Source organism: Melitaea cinxia, chromosome 11 (assembly GCF_905220565.1).
Source record: "Melitaea cinxia chromosome 11, ilMelCinx1.1, whole genome shotgun sequence".
Classification (NCBI taxonomy): domain Eukaryota; kingdom Metazoa; phylum Arthropoda; class Insecta; order Lepidoptera; family Nymphalidae; genus Melitaea; species Melitaea cinxia.
The window spans coordinates 3,979,182-3,993,727 of NC_059404.1; the positions used below are offsets into that span (position 1 = coordinate 3,979,182).

The 14,546-nt window shown below is 34.4% G+C and overlaps 1 protein-coding gene across 2 annotated transcripts in view; it reads left to right on the top strand.

Moving 5' to 3' along the window:
- The window catches only part of LOC123657716 (AN1-type zinc finger protein 6), a 41,668-nt gene that overhangs the window by 1,350 nt on the left and 25,772 nt on the right, over positions 1-14,546 (top strand). Inside the window, exon 2 of one of the 2 annotated variants that reach the window (XM_045593233.1) lies at positions 8,355-8,492. The gene's annotated coding sequence lies outside the window, so the exon portion shown is untranslated. Of the gene's footprint in view, positions 1-8,354; positions 8,493-11,062; positions 11,414-14,546 lie in introns of those variants that run through there. The other variant, XM_045593234.1, reaches the window with a different exon arrangement.

The following is a 14,546-nucleotide window of genomic DNA, read 5'->3' on the forward strand; positions in this document are numbered from 1 at the left end:
TATTCTTTTATTAATGTTTGTACATGTTGTACAGTAAAACATATTTAAATACTTTGTGAGTTGTATTTGTATTTCATTACAATGGGTATTAATTTAGCTGTTTGTCTGTAAATGCTGTTTTAAAATTGAAAATTAAATTACATATTATAAAACCATTACAGTATTAAGGAAGGGGTTTAAGTTATTGTTTGCTTTTTACTTAGGTGCTGTCAGTTAATCACACGATGTTTTTTTAGCATGTTAACCCTTTACCCTCCCTCCTTCTCTTCCTCCTCTCTCTCTTTGGTGATATGTGATGAGGTTTAAGACCTGCCCCACCTAAAATCATTTGTATTTTTTAGTTTCTTCAAAGAATCTTAAATAATATTATCTTTAAATACAGGTATAAATTATAATCTAATTTTATTCTCCACATGATCTTGTATTCCTAACTTTTGGGGAGGGGTAGTTATATCATTAATAAGATAAGGTTTCATTATATCAATATGACTGTGATGGAAAATAAATCATTACTATCATTATTATTATTCTGAAATTAAAGACCATGATAAAAGTGTCAAGGCAGAAAGGTTGTAGGTTGTTTTTGACTGGTATAAAAATAATATCTATATATTAATCCGTGAAACAAAAACTTGTACCCCTTTTTATGAAAATTGCGTACACGAAGGAGTATGAAATTTCCCACACTTGTAGTTTATATAAAGGATTGGAGAATGCTAATATTTTTTTAAAACTGCATAAAATTTTATTAAATTGATAAAAAAATAAACATTACACACACTAACATGTATTTGACAGACGCACGCATATGGTCTTTTGTTGATTGTCAAAGTCTGTAGTCACATTGAAAATTTTTAAAAAGATTCTTTATTTCATAATTTTTTAGTTTTCTTTAATTTATATTTTTAGTTATGGTCGAATTTCGACCTCTGGGCGACTGTAAAAGGGATGGTGCAATCACGTGGAAAACATATTGTACAGTAAATGAACATATTTAATGTACATTGTCCTCAGACCACGGATTAGCAAGACTTTCTTCAACATTCCACGTCAGGGTCACACTATACGCTGCTTTTCGATTTAGAAATTACGCGTTTGACAAAAAAATAAATGCACGTGATATACTACTACACACCTACTCTACACACTACATGATATTTCGTGATTTTTGTCCCCCCTCCTTTCAAGCTTTATGTTATAAATGGATGGCCTCTTAGTTACTTTATAGCTGTTGCGTGAGTCATGCATTTTAGGTTTTCATTATGCCATACAATTAATACAACAAAATAGAGGTGAAAAGACTATAAATAGTATTGTCTGGAAATTATGTTAAAAGCTGTGTTTAATAGGATAGTTTCGGTAGTGAAACATAAATTATAAAATTTGATAAAAATTAAAATTTATGGCGCCGCGCTGGCGCAACGGTTACAGCCATGGATTGTACATGTTGCGCTGGCGGTTTCGAGTTCGATCCCTGCACATGACAAACATTTGTATTAGCTATTCAGATGTTTGCCGTGGTCTGGGTGTTTGTGCAGTCCTTGTGGGTCTCCCCATCGTGACTCGGAGAGCACGTTAAGCCATCGGTCCCGGTTGTTATCATGTACACCTGATAGCGATTGTTACTCATAATAGGGAATATATTCGCCAACCTGCATTGTAGCAGCGTGGTGGATTAAGGTCTGATTCTTCTCCTACGTGGGGAAAGAGGCCTATGTCCAGTAGTGGGATATTATAGGCTGAAGTGTAAAAAATTATGTAGAAATACACAAATATTCTGATTTGGAATCATAAAAGCACGTTGTTTTATTATATTGAAATTAAAAGTCGTATATTTTAATCTGTATATCACGTGACCTAAAACACGACCCGCCATGGTATGACGTCATACGGGCAATAACAAAACCCAAGTTCCGTCAGAGCTAGGGTTGCCAACTTTTTTTGACAAAAAAAAAACGTATAAAATGGTTTGGATAGGAAAAAATAAAGTATTTGGGAGAAAAAAAAAAAGTATTTTCCAAATTTTATGTTTTTATTGCTTTAAAAACGTATTTTTGTGTACCTTTAGCATATGCTAACAATTTTTTGTTATGTTTAAATGTTTCAAACTCGTTTAACAATCAATATTTAAATTTATATAAATAAAAATTCGTTTCTAATTAAATTTATTGACGCTATATTTCTATCTTCTCGCTACTTTAGATTCATTACTAAAAAAACCCTTTCAGTGAAAGCTTAAGTAGTGGGAACGGACAAATCTTCCAAAAATTTATTCAATTATGGTTTCAAAGTTTTGTGTATGTAACCCAGACTTCTGTTCTGCCGAATTTCGGAATGTTAAAACATCTTTGTAAGTATTACTTGTTATATTATACTATTTTTTATGTAGGTATACCTAATTTGAAAAATAATGTTAGAAAGTGTTAGGCTATGTTACTGCCAAATTAAGACTTAATAGTTTTTTTTAATGCTAGTATTTGTACAGCTAGACACTTCACACCAACGATAGTTATTCTATAGCTATTCTAATTTATTATTTTACACAAAAACACCAAATATTTGTAGCTGTTAATGTTAAACGACAAAGAGTATGTTCAATAACTTTTGAAGTAGGTATTGAACGAGTTCGGTATTACATACGTCATACATGACTTTGTTATTAACCATATTACGTCACCAAAATGGCTGATAGCGTTTTCGCGAAAATAATAAAGGTTTAAAATGTAATTTAATTTTATGACATGAAAGCGTGTTTATTTTACCGAAATATTTTTTTTGTGGCTTTTTATTGGAAAATCAACATTTTGAAGTACTTTTTCAAACTTATTATAAAATATAATCATTATAAAATTTATTATAAAAGAGATTGCTGTAAAAATAACTAATGAGGAGACGGTCCGACAATAAGTTTCAGTTGAGCATCCTGCTTTGCATGGTTGTATGGTGGGTTGGTACTAAGCTAGCCCTAAAATACTAGGTTCCAACTTGGCTTCGTTTTCGAGATATAGCCCCTTAAAGCCGAACATTAGATTACATATCCTTAATTTGATTACCCAGTAGCAACGTCCAGTGGATAGTCACTATGACATCTATCCGTGCAACTCTAGTTCGATTCTCTGTTTATTTCATTTTAACCTGTTGAAGTGAAACTTCTTTAGGCACATGAGAGAATTTTTTTACGGATGAAACGTACCAAGATGTCAACGTTTTGATGAATAAGGGGTCTGCTAGGCTTCCTCAAGGAGCTAGGCTGGCATGAATAAGGCCCCCAGCCAACCACGCAAAATAGGCGCAATGAGACGTCGAGTTGCGGAGAATAGCCAATATAGATACAATACAATATAGCCAAAAATAGATAACGCACTTAGAACAAAAAAGTCAAGCCACTTTTTTAAATATGTGTGAGTGAGTGAAGTGTTGACACTTTTTAAAAAAAGTCCCTGAAAATTTTATCAAATGGGATTAAACACAATTAATTTAATATAGGTAAAATGGGTATGCGAAAATAAAAATCTGTTTATAGTTTTAAATATATTTACTCCTTTTTTTGCTTCAAATTGTTAAATAAATTTATTGCAGCCATGTTTTGATTTAATGAATTATATAAATCCGTGTCAATGAAAATTGCGTTTTTATGTAATTGATGATTCCTCTGACGAGCAAGTTCCTGTTTTAAAGACGTCTAACTCTTTGCTGTAATGATTTAATTTTTTTACATTTTTTTTAAAATAAAGTTCCTGTTTTTTTAACTTTTCTCTTAGTTTATGTTTTCTAAGTGTATCAAAGATTGAATCTTGGTTAACGACTAATTTTAGACTCATCCGCTAGAACTAAAAATTCAACATTAAAATACCTAGTAGTAAGTAGTAGTATATACGTGACGGTACTCTGCGAAGTCCACGTTTTGTACCGTATAAGTCAGCTTTATCAAAATGGTTTGAACAAACCACACTAGATGAGGATGGCTGTCGTTGCAGTTCATTTCAGCTCAGTCGCACAGCAGCTACCTATTCTATCTATCTCCTATTAAAATATTCGTTGGAAACCTAAAATCATGATATTTAGTAGTAAAATATGAGTAGTTAATTCTCAAATTTAAACAGGCACAAACGAGTTAAAAATTCATATTGACTTCAATTTAGGTAAAACATAAAATCACACGATAAAAAAAAAACACAATAATGATGTCCACTTTCTACTTCATTATTTTTCTATGATTGCCTACAATTTACTTACCCGCATTTTGGGCTAATGGAAATAAGAATTACTGGTAACACTCCCTCGGTACGTCATTTCGGGGCATAGAAATTATAAGTTCCGAATAACCTCAATATTATTTTTGAATAACAAAAAATATAAAGTTTTGTATGTACTTACGTGTGAGACGATATTTCTTCAGACTTTTTGTTCACTTTGGTATTGTTTTTGCAGCATTTAATTACAAAAGAACGGCATTTTATAGGCAAAGGTACTGTACGAGGCCCCGTGAGATACTAACGAAAATGAGCGTAGTTTGATGCATACGTGTGCGTGAGCGCGTGTGTTTACTTGAAGGAGCCGAGTTTTGTGGCTTCAGTAACAACAAAGGCCGCGCATTATCTACTTTTTTTTACTTCATCTATGCCCGTGAAGAAACAACAACAACGTTTTGATAAAACAGTTTATGACGAACCACAGAGCCACCTAGCGTGTACTATAGAAACTACAAAGGTTGTTACATAACTTATTATTGTTTGTTTTCTTAATTCTTACATTTCAGATATGGTTAATTTAAAAATAAATAGGAAGCTTTAGTTTTAACTGTTTGCTGTGATATTTTGAATTTCTTTGAATTAAAATAAAAAAGTCTATGTTGTTTTTGGTAGGTACAGCCACCTAGCGTTTACTATAGAAACTACAAAGGTACAACTACATTAAAATCCATTACTAAAATCCTTTTCACGAAAGAAGTCCCCCAGACGCAGCGCTGTATTCGCGTGACATAATGTTGCCAGGGTTAGTTACGGCAAAATATTGCGATACTAAGAAAGTGTTATTATTCGATCCTATTCTTCTCAACCTTAAATCGCTCTTATTGCAAGGGCATAGAGTTAAATTTAGAATTAAAGTGTAAAGGTGCACGTGCTATCGCCTGTGTGCTAATAATAAGCTGTTAAACACTTCCACTTTGTTCAATTGTGTACAGTGATAAGGAGCGTTGTCCATTACCACAAGAGACCTTTCAGGTAGGTTAGGGATCAGTTTTTCCCTTAGCCATTTTAAGAAATTTGTGGAATTCATGTCATCGTGATAATCGGAAAACTTTGAATCGGAAGACTTTGAATCAGTGAAATTAGAAAAAAAAAAAGAAAAAAATAATCGATCTGGAAATTTGAGGATTTGAACTGTGGTCTTTTCGGTCGATCGCGACCGGCCGATTTCCTACCTGAGCTATTAAAACTTTATTGACAATTGCGAAATTTACCGTCGTATTCTAACGATATTGTAGCCAGATTCTACATATATATACAATAATTGCTCGTTTAATAGTATTAGATTAAAGGAATTGAATATTTAAAAAAAAATCGCAATTAATCGGAGATACAAATACGTAACTATTGCGAGCAACATTACATTAATTGAATATTAGACGAAGAGAATATACCTTAGCAAACATAGTGTAATGAAATTTCAGGTGCTATCAGCTCAGTTTAGTCTAAGGGTTTTAATACTAACAAAACTTGATAGAACAATTCAGAATATCATGTGTTCATGACCATCTACTCCCATACGAAAAGATCGAACGAAAGTAAATTTTGTTTTATTCTACTTTTTTTTTTCTAATTTCACTGATTATTTTTTATTTAAATAGCCAGTTCTTATTTTTTATTATTATGTCGGTAAAATCGAAAAATATTATTCATATTTTATCATCATTATTATTTTTTAATTATTTTTTATTTTTGATTTTATATTTGTTTCTGGAACGTAGTTCCCGGAACAGATTCCGATCGAAATATTCAAGTTTTGTGTAAATTTCTGGAGCTTTTAGTTGTTTCTTTCGATTGCTAGTGCAAGTAAAGACCAAAGTAAACTTATCCTTTTTAGAAGTTTCAGCTTTGCCCTGCGAAGCATGGGCGATCTTGACGACTGCGCATTTGTTAGTATCGGAAAATAGTGCGATAAGACAAGTCATCCATTCTTATTTAAGTTAGTTCGTTAAATAGAATAAAGATGGCACATCGTATTACTAATTTCGCGTACTTTTCCTGGTATGAAAAGTTCTTGACCGTGCCAATTAAAATTCCAGACTTGAGTATATCTAATTGTGTTTATTATTGTTTGTTAGTAACTTTATAAATATGAGGTAAAAGCTTAGTAATTGTAGAAACACAAAACCTGCAATATATTTCACTGATAATATAGACAAATTTTACAATCCCTACCTAAGTAAATATTTTCGGTACTTGTCAAAATTTTCTAAAAATGCTTGTTTAATTATATTTTTATTGCACTTCCCTTTAACAATAAATAATATAGTATAGATTTCCAGATTTTTTTTGTTTGTTGTTGTGTCTGCCAGTTTTAGAAATTTATAATGATATTATTTACAAAATTCTAAAGCCGTCAGAGTATTGTATCTTTTCTATTACAGTAATTTTAGTTTTATGTTTTTAGGCTTTAATATTTTAACGATTTCTTTCAATATTCAGATTCATTTTTCCAAGCTCTTATCCATGAGGTTCTTTTTTTTTCGCCTTTACACGGGTCTTCACGCTTCACAATACTTATAATTTCGCCTAAATTAATTATAAAACGAAAGTACAAATTTTTGTTTCACAGTTACGGGAATTATTAGATTTAGTTACGACGCAGCTAATTTTCATTAGTCACATAGCTATGTCATACTTGAAGTTCCTCTGAGATCAAACCCTGTCAAGCAGTAATAGTCAAAACAATATATCTCAAATATATTTATTTTTGTCACTATAATTAATAAAAAATCTTGATAAAATTTCTGGTTACTAAAGTCGCGAGTTGCTTATCATTAGAAAATTGCTAACGATAATGTGAAGTAACGAATAATTCCTATCTATATTTTAAACTGTCATTTTGTGATCTTGGTGTTTTTTTTACTCTTAAATACTATCTATATCTACAATATCGTGTTGGGTACTGGAGTACCTCACACGATATTTAAAGCCTAATATTTAGTTAAATATTTCAAGAAAGCTTTTGCCGTTTAAGCTAATAGCTATTGGATAGTTCTCGCGTAATTAGGTCAGTCGTGCACTGGAGTCGCACAAGTGTAGTCGCTATTATGGAGGTTTTGGGGTACTGTAAAACCTCACGATAGTATTAGTTAATGAATTATCAATTCAGATTGCGTCACAATAGACGAACAGTAAATCTACTGTCATCGACCATTAAAGCCAATCGGCTTTAATGGTCAATGTTTATTTAAAATGTTTACACCATCAAAGCGTGATAAATATGGGTTAAAAAACATTTTGCTTTGTGATGCCAAAACAGGGTACACGATAAGTAGTGTCATGTATTTAGGAAAGGACAGTAGACCCTAGGGAATGCTGGTAACTGATTATTATGTAATGGAATTGACGAAGCCTGTATACGGTCTGAACCGAAACTTGACATGTGATAACTGGTTCACAGCAATACCGACTGCCAAAGCGTTACTAGAAAAGGGAATCAATTTAGTAATGACTGAAAAAAATAAACGTGAGGTACCACAGTTAATGCTGGAAAAATACTTCTTAAAACTTCCATCAATAATATAAGGGAAATAAAAAAGTTCGTGTATCCCACTGCTGGGCATAGGCCTCTTTCTTCATGTTGGTGAATGATTGCAGCTAATAATAGTATAATCGTTATTCCAAATATTTTAAGTACGAAAAATAAGTAACGGTTAATATCAAAACTTAAAATATTCCTTCATTAAATTTTGAAGGTTTTTGGTTTTTTGGTATTCATAGTCAAAAAGATTATTTGTCACTGTAAAATAAACTTTAGTTTTGATAAAAGTAATAAAGTAATTGAACTAGTCATACAAAGCAGTGTTCTACTTTTTGAGATAAAGAAATTGGGTCTATTTCATTCACAAAAGACAAACATAGAACTAAATCATATTAGAAGATAAATAATAATAGGTGACATGGAAAATAAATATGTAACAACGATTTCGGTGGTGGGCCATTCATTCCAGATATCCCTAATATTGGCGGCGTCTGAGAAATAATCTTTTCTAAAAAAAAAAAAAACTAAAATAGACTAGGAATTTTCCCTCAAGGTAGCCCCAACCGTTGTCGAGGCAAACCTCTTAAGTACATATATATACATAAACAATTCATTGTTAGGTGGTGTAACCACTCATTGTGATGCCGGTGGATGCTGACCTCAACTGCACTGACGTGGTGTCGCCTGGTTGTGAGCTGAAGGGCCTTCGTACTTGGAAAGACATTTGTCTTGTACGAAATTCACTTTTTCAACATCAGGTGGGTACGAATTCAATATTTTCACACTAATGTTCTATTTTGCAGCTGTGTGGCTACGGCATTAAAGAATATAGCCTCCCCCTCTCTTCTCGTGGGTGTCGTAAGAGGCGACTAAGGGATAACACAGTTCCACTACCACATTGGAACTTATAAAGCTGACCGATGGCGGGATAACCATCGAACTGCTGGCTTTGTAATACACAGGCCAAAGACGAGCAGCAGCGTATTCGGTGCGACTTAGCCAGTCCTGCGGTCACCAACCTGCCTGCCCAGTGTGGTGACTATGGGCAAAACACATGAGTTGACGCTATTTTAGGCGCGAACTTGTAAAGGCCTATGTCCAGCAGTGGACTGCAATAGGCTGAAGTGATGGTTAAATTTTTACGTGACAATGGCTAATAAATCGATGAATGCTGGCTGCATGCACGAAAAAGGATGACTTATTTTCCGTTGCCTTCATTGTCCCGTTACGTTGCACGCTTGCGCCGCATCTATCAGTTTTCCACTCCATTGGCCTATGCGTACGAGGAGATGTTTTGTTATGACGTTGTCACGTTAAACTATCGTCCGTAAACCAATTTTAGAAACAACCAATTTTTTTTTTTACATACATTTAAGTTTCCATTATAATTAATTAAAAAAAAATTAATAACTAGCTGTGCCCACGACTTTGTCCACGTGGAGTAGTGACTATGGACAGCATTTTTTGGATATATCTTTTGGTTTATAAACACCGTCGCTTGGGCAGTTAGGCATTTACATGTTCAACGTGATTCTTTAAATTGGCATAACCTTTTTATTTATGAATCTATTGACATGAAACAAACACTAAGTGTTAAGTGAAGCTTACCACAATATATTAGTCAAAACGTCAAAAATTGGTTCAGTAGTTTCGGAGCTGCATACCGATAGCAGCTCCACCTACTGGGTCCTATTGAGAAAAACTACTCTATATAGTCGTCACTACGATTTTCGAGGGTTTCTCTCGATTTCTCTGGGATTCCATCATCAGATCTTGGTTTCCTTATCTTGGTACCACACTTGGGATATATATATAGAGCTCACTGTACCGTGGGAAACCAACATTCCTAAAAACCACACAATAAAATTTAATAAATATTACGATCTAACAAATGAACTTAACAAAAATGGTTATGTGGTTGATTTATACGCGGTAGAAGTAGGAGCGAGAGGTATACCAGCAAAATCTCTATAATCTTCTGAAAGACCTTGCCCTGTCGAGAACTGCAGTAAGTTCTATTTTAAAACGAGTGTTTAAGGCTGCACTAAAAGGTTCCTACCAAATTTGGCTAGGTAGGGCGGGAAACTCGAAGGTGAGCGTTGATGCGCATCTCAAAGGGAGGGGGGGGGGCTCCTTCAACCTATACCTAGGTCGCAAGTCCTGGGAACTACTCTGAGTTTTTCCTTCTGTCACACGATGGACCCGGCACCCGCACGATGAATCCACGGAATGCTCAGAAGATTGTCTCGTACCTATATATATACGGTCGAATTGAGAAGCCTCCTCCTTTTTTGAAGTCGGTTAAAAAAAACACTGGTCGACTTATACATTAAAGAATTGTACAAAAGGCGGGCTTAATGCTAAAAGCATTCTTTACTAGCCAACCTTAGGACGTACAAGAGCAGACGTTTGTTGATGTGCAAAATTGAGTATTAGTAAAATTCACATAAAGAAGAAAAAAGGGGAGAAATATAAGGTAACGTTAGTGGCAATCGTTATATTATATAGACGAGCAAATAATTCATATATATACCATACAAATATATACATACATGAACACATACATACATAATACTTAATAAGCTGACGACAATAATCCAAACAATTACAGTGTTTACTTCTTTGTACGTATATGTTAAATGGCGGTTGTCAGTCTTCAATTGTTTAAATGTTCTTAAATGTAAACAAAGGCTACGTTGAAGGGTAGGTCATTACGAGTATTTATTGACGTAGGGGTTTATTCAGTGAGAAACGGCGTGTCGTTCGCAGGCGGGCGCTTAGCTTTCGAGGTCAGCGCCCTGGCCCAGGACTAATTTGGGGAAGATCGACGACTCGCGCCGTCGCGGCTTTGTCTGCGTCCAACGCACCCAGACCGATCTCATTTTTGCGCGATACACTTAAGTTGGGTTCGGTTGTTTATAATGTTAATTTGTAATATTAATATAATATAAATTTATTCTAGTTCAAATTTAAATTTATTTTAAATGATATTAAACGATTGCTTTTATAGTTTTTTTATGATGTTAATTTTGTTACTAACGATCACTTTTAAGTAATCATTTGGGCCTATTACACACTAAACCCCACTTCTTCGACTTCAAACTAAATAGAATTTTAGGAAAAGGCGTGAGTCACCCGTGTTGACGCGTGAGTCATGTGTTGTTCCTATAATTTCTTAAAGTTTATTCGATGCAATTTCGCTTCTCGTTACACGTCCAATGTACCTATCTCTAGTGTGAACTGTATCATCTCCTTTCACCAGCGATACGTGCGTCGGGCACGGTAGTTGACCGTGTGTTTATCAGTTGGATGGCAGTGGCTTGTTTGTATTGGTGAGTTCGTGCGCGTGTGAACGGTGTGACGCGAATAAACGGCTGGCGAGCGGCACGGCGCGGCGGTGGGCAGAGTGACCGCTGCTCGTTCTCATACTTTGCTGGTACTCAGTTAGTGTAAATACGCCGCGCGCGTCGGAGCTCGTTGTGACGAGGCCGATTTACGTTTTTTGTGCTTCAGTTTTATTTTAATATTGTGTGCGACTTATTCATACGTGTTATCTAGTCCGATAATAGTGTAAATTATTGCGTCGTTTAGAGGAAACATGTTGTGATATATTTTGTGAATGTGAGGTGCACACGACCGTAAGTTCAACGCGGCCATGGGACAGTGTTCTTGTGTGAAGGTAATGGTTTGCGGTTCATTAGGTTAAAATGTATCTAAGTGTATGCACTTCTATTATCATTATCGAATGGAAGGCTGTATGCAAGCTAGACGAGGCTGTTTGAAGGCCGCCGTCCCGACCTTGATGCCAGAAGGTCAATGTCCCTGTTTGCTTGTGTAGAACTTCGTGCAATTCATAGCATTCAACTAGTGCTAAACAAATGGCTTGATTGATTTTTAAAATCAGCAACAGTTATTTCCATTTATTTCTAGAAAATTTGAAACTAATGATTATTTTTTAATTCAATACGTTGTGTTTATGTCCTAAATATGACGGAACGCGGTGTTTACATATACGTCACTGAATTATATGTTTTCTGGAATGCAATGCTAATGATGACATTATAATTCATAATACGTATCAGTATACATTTAAAACTAAACTAGTTGTTTGCGGAATTGACTGCGTTTAGAGTTTTAATTTCTAACTATCTTCTGCCTGCGACTTCGTCCGCTTGGAATAGGAACAATTCAGTCATACATGATTTTTGCGAAACTGCAGCGCACGCAGCGGAAATTCTCAAAAGGAAAAAAAAAACGATTTTGAAACATTCTATATATATAGCCTTCCTCGATAAATGGGTATCTAACACTGAAAGAATTTTTCGAATCGGACTGGTAGTTCCTGAGACTAGCACGTTCAAAAAAAAAAAAAAAAAAAAACGGCGATGACGAATGAGTTATTCAGTACATGTTATTATTATATTTTTACGTGTGATGAAACCGCTTAAATTTAACGTAATATCTGATATTTCTGAAAATGCATGTTAGGATTTAATTTTCAACCGAGGCAAATTTAATTTATTAAGTTAATTTAATTATTTTAGAAAGTCTAGTCTTTTTTTCAAAATAATATTTTTAGATAGTATAAGACGTCTGTAGGGTTTTCATTTTATTTATCTTTGAAATACTCAAAGATAAATAAAATCGACGAGTCGCGTCATAATCAGCGAAAGAGAGAGCAGTAAATGAAACGGCACTAACGCACTGTCCGTAGTCTGTACATCTGCGTGTGTGTGCACACAATCAGCTGACGTTTCGTCCGCCATCTTTCATTGTCGGAGCATCATTGTGCATGTTTGTGACGCAATCTTCCAAATGCTATTCATTCATTGCCCTTCTCGTCCTGTCGTCTTTTGTTATAATTGTGCTTGTTGGCTTTTGCCTTAGATTCACTTCCACGTTGCGAAACCACACGGAAGACTCGACGGAGACCCTGGCTTTTCTATTTTAGGTGTGTTGTTTCCGCTTTGATAGACATGTTGTTGAATGCGCAACTGCTAATTTATTTCGTGCCTCGGTCGTTTTTTATAGAACTTGATGGTAAGAAATAATTTTATTGACCTCGTTCGGCGATGTGGAATTTCCGTATATTTGTTGTTTTGTTTGATGATATGAGAGACTATTCTTTTTTGGATTTTAATGAGTATATTGTATAAACGTCTGTTTGTTGAATATTATTGTGCGCTTTAAAAAATAATTGTAAAGTACATAATAAATATGATAACATTCTTTGTGTTCATGCTACTGAGGGATTTATCTGGTTTGCTTGATATTTTTTCACGTTACCGTTATTGTTACCGTTGCTTTAGTTGTTGGACCTGTATTTTGTCTCGGGCGCTTTAAATCTGATCAATTGAATCAAGAATTGATTGAAGAATGATTCATGAGTGAAGTCTGTATTTGTTCGACCTAGATTTTACTCTGTAAATAAGTACATATACTGCCGATTTTTTCATACATTCGTTCGGTGACAATTGCGTTTTAGCAAAATAGCCTTTGTTTATAGTGTTTATAAAATCGAGGTCAAGTACTTTATAATTGTAGCGTAGCATGTATGCATATTGATTGATTAAATAAAAATGTTTAGAAGTATCGTATTTTAATTTGTAAAATGTTGAATTCTTAAAGTAGAAGGGCTGTTTAGATATCAAGACAATAAACTTCACAGTAGAGACTCTAGACCAGTTTTTTCCAACCTTTTTTGTGCCATGCCCCACCATTAATATTTTAAAATTGATTTGTTCACTTATGAAACATGTAAGGTTTTAGAAGGAAAACACTATGAAATTGTTATCAAAACGCATTAAAAAAATTATTAAAACAGAATAAAAAACTGAAATTCGAATTCAAAATAATTTTAATACAGATTTTTATATTAATTTAGTGCAATCTTTGCCCTTGATGCTTGCTGCACAGAGATTTTATATTAGGCTCCTATTTAGTTAGCTTTATTCTCATTTCTCCACGTTGTATTATATCCAGTCGATTTTTTTTTGCAGTAAATCATTTACAGCACTAAATCCACACTCGGCTAAATATGAAGATGGAAACGGCATTAAAAGTTTTCTTGCACATTTGGTTGCATTTGAGTATTTAGTTTCAGTTTCTTCACAAAGTAATGCCATCGCATCTTTTATATTAAATAAAGTTTTTACTGACTCATCATTTTGCAATTGCTCCTTAATAATTAATATTAACTTAATATCTGGACGTGCTGTGTGGCTATGGTAGTAAAAAATATAGCCACCCCCTCTCTTCCCGTGGGTGTCGTAAGAGGCGACTAAGGGAAAACACACTTCTGTTACCACCTTGAAACTTAAAAAGCCGACCGGTGGCGGGATAACCATCCAAATGCTGGTTTTGAAATACACAGACCAAAGACGGGCAGCGTGTTCGGTGTGACAAAGCCAGCCCTGCGGTCACCAACCCGCCTGCCCAGCGTGGTGGCTATGGGCAAAACACATGAGTTCACGCCATTTTTGGCGCGACCTTGTGGAGGTCTATGTCCAGCCGTGGACTATTAGGCTGAAGTGATGTGGTGTACACCACAATTTTTGGTTAGAGGGTCACATCTCCACGTCTCCATCTCCACAATCTTTTTTAAAACAAAAATTTTGACCAATATTAAAATGTTTTTTACATGTACTTGTTTTATAACAATTTTTTATGTTCTATCCCTGTGCTTACCAAACTGAATTTCTACATTATTATTAATCTTAGGCTGTCAGTAATTTTAGCAGATATTAATTTTGCTCTTATATTCCTATTCACTTTTATTCACACAGAAAATTTTGTTCCTTCAACAGGTGATA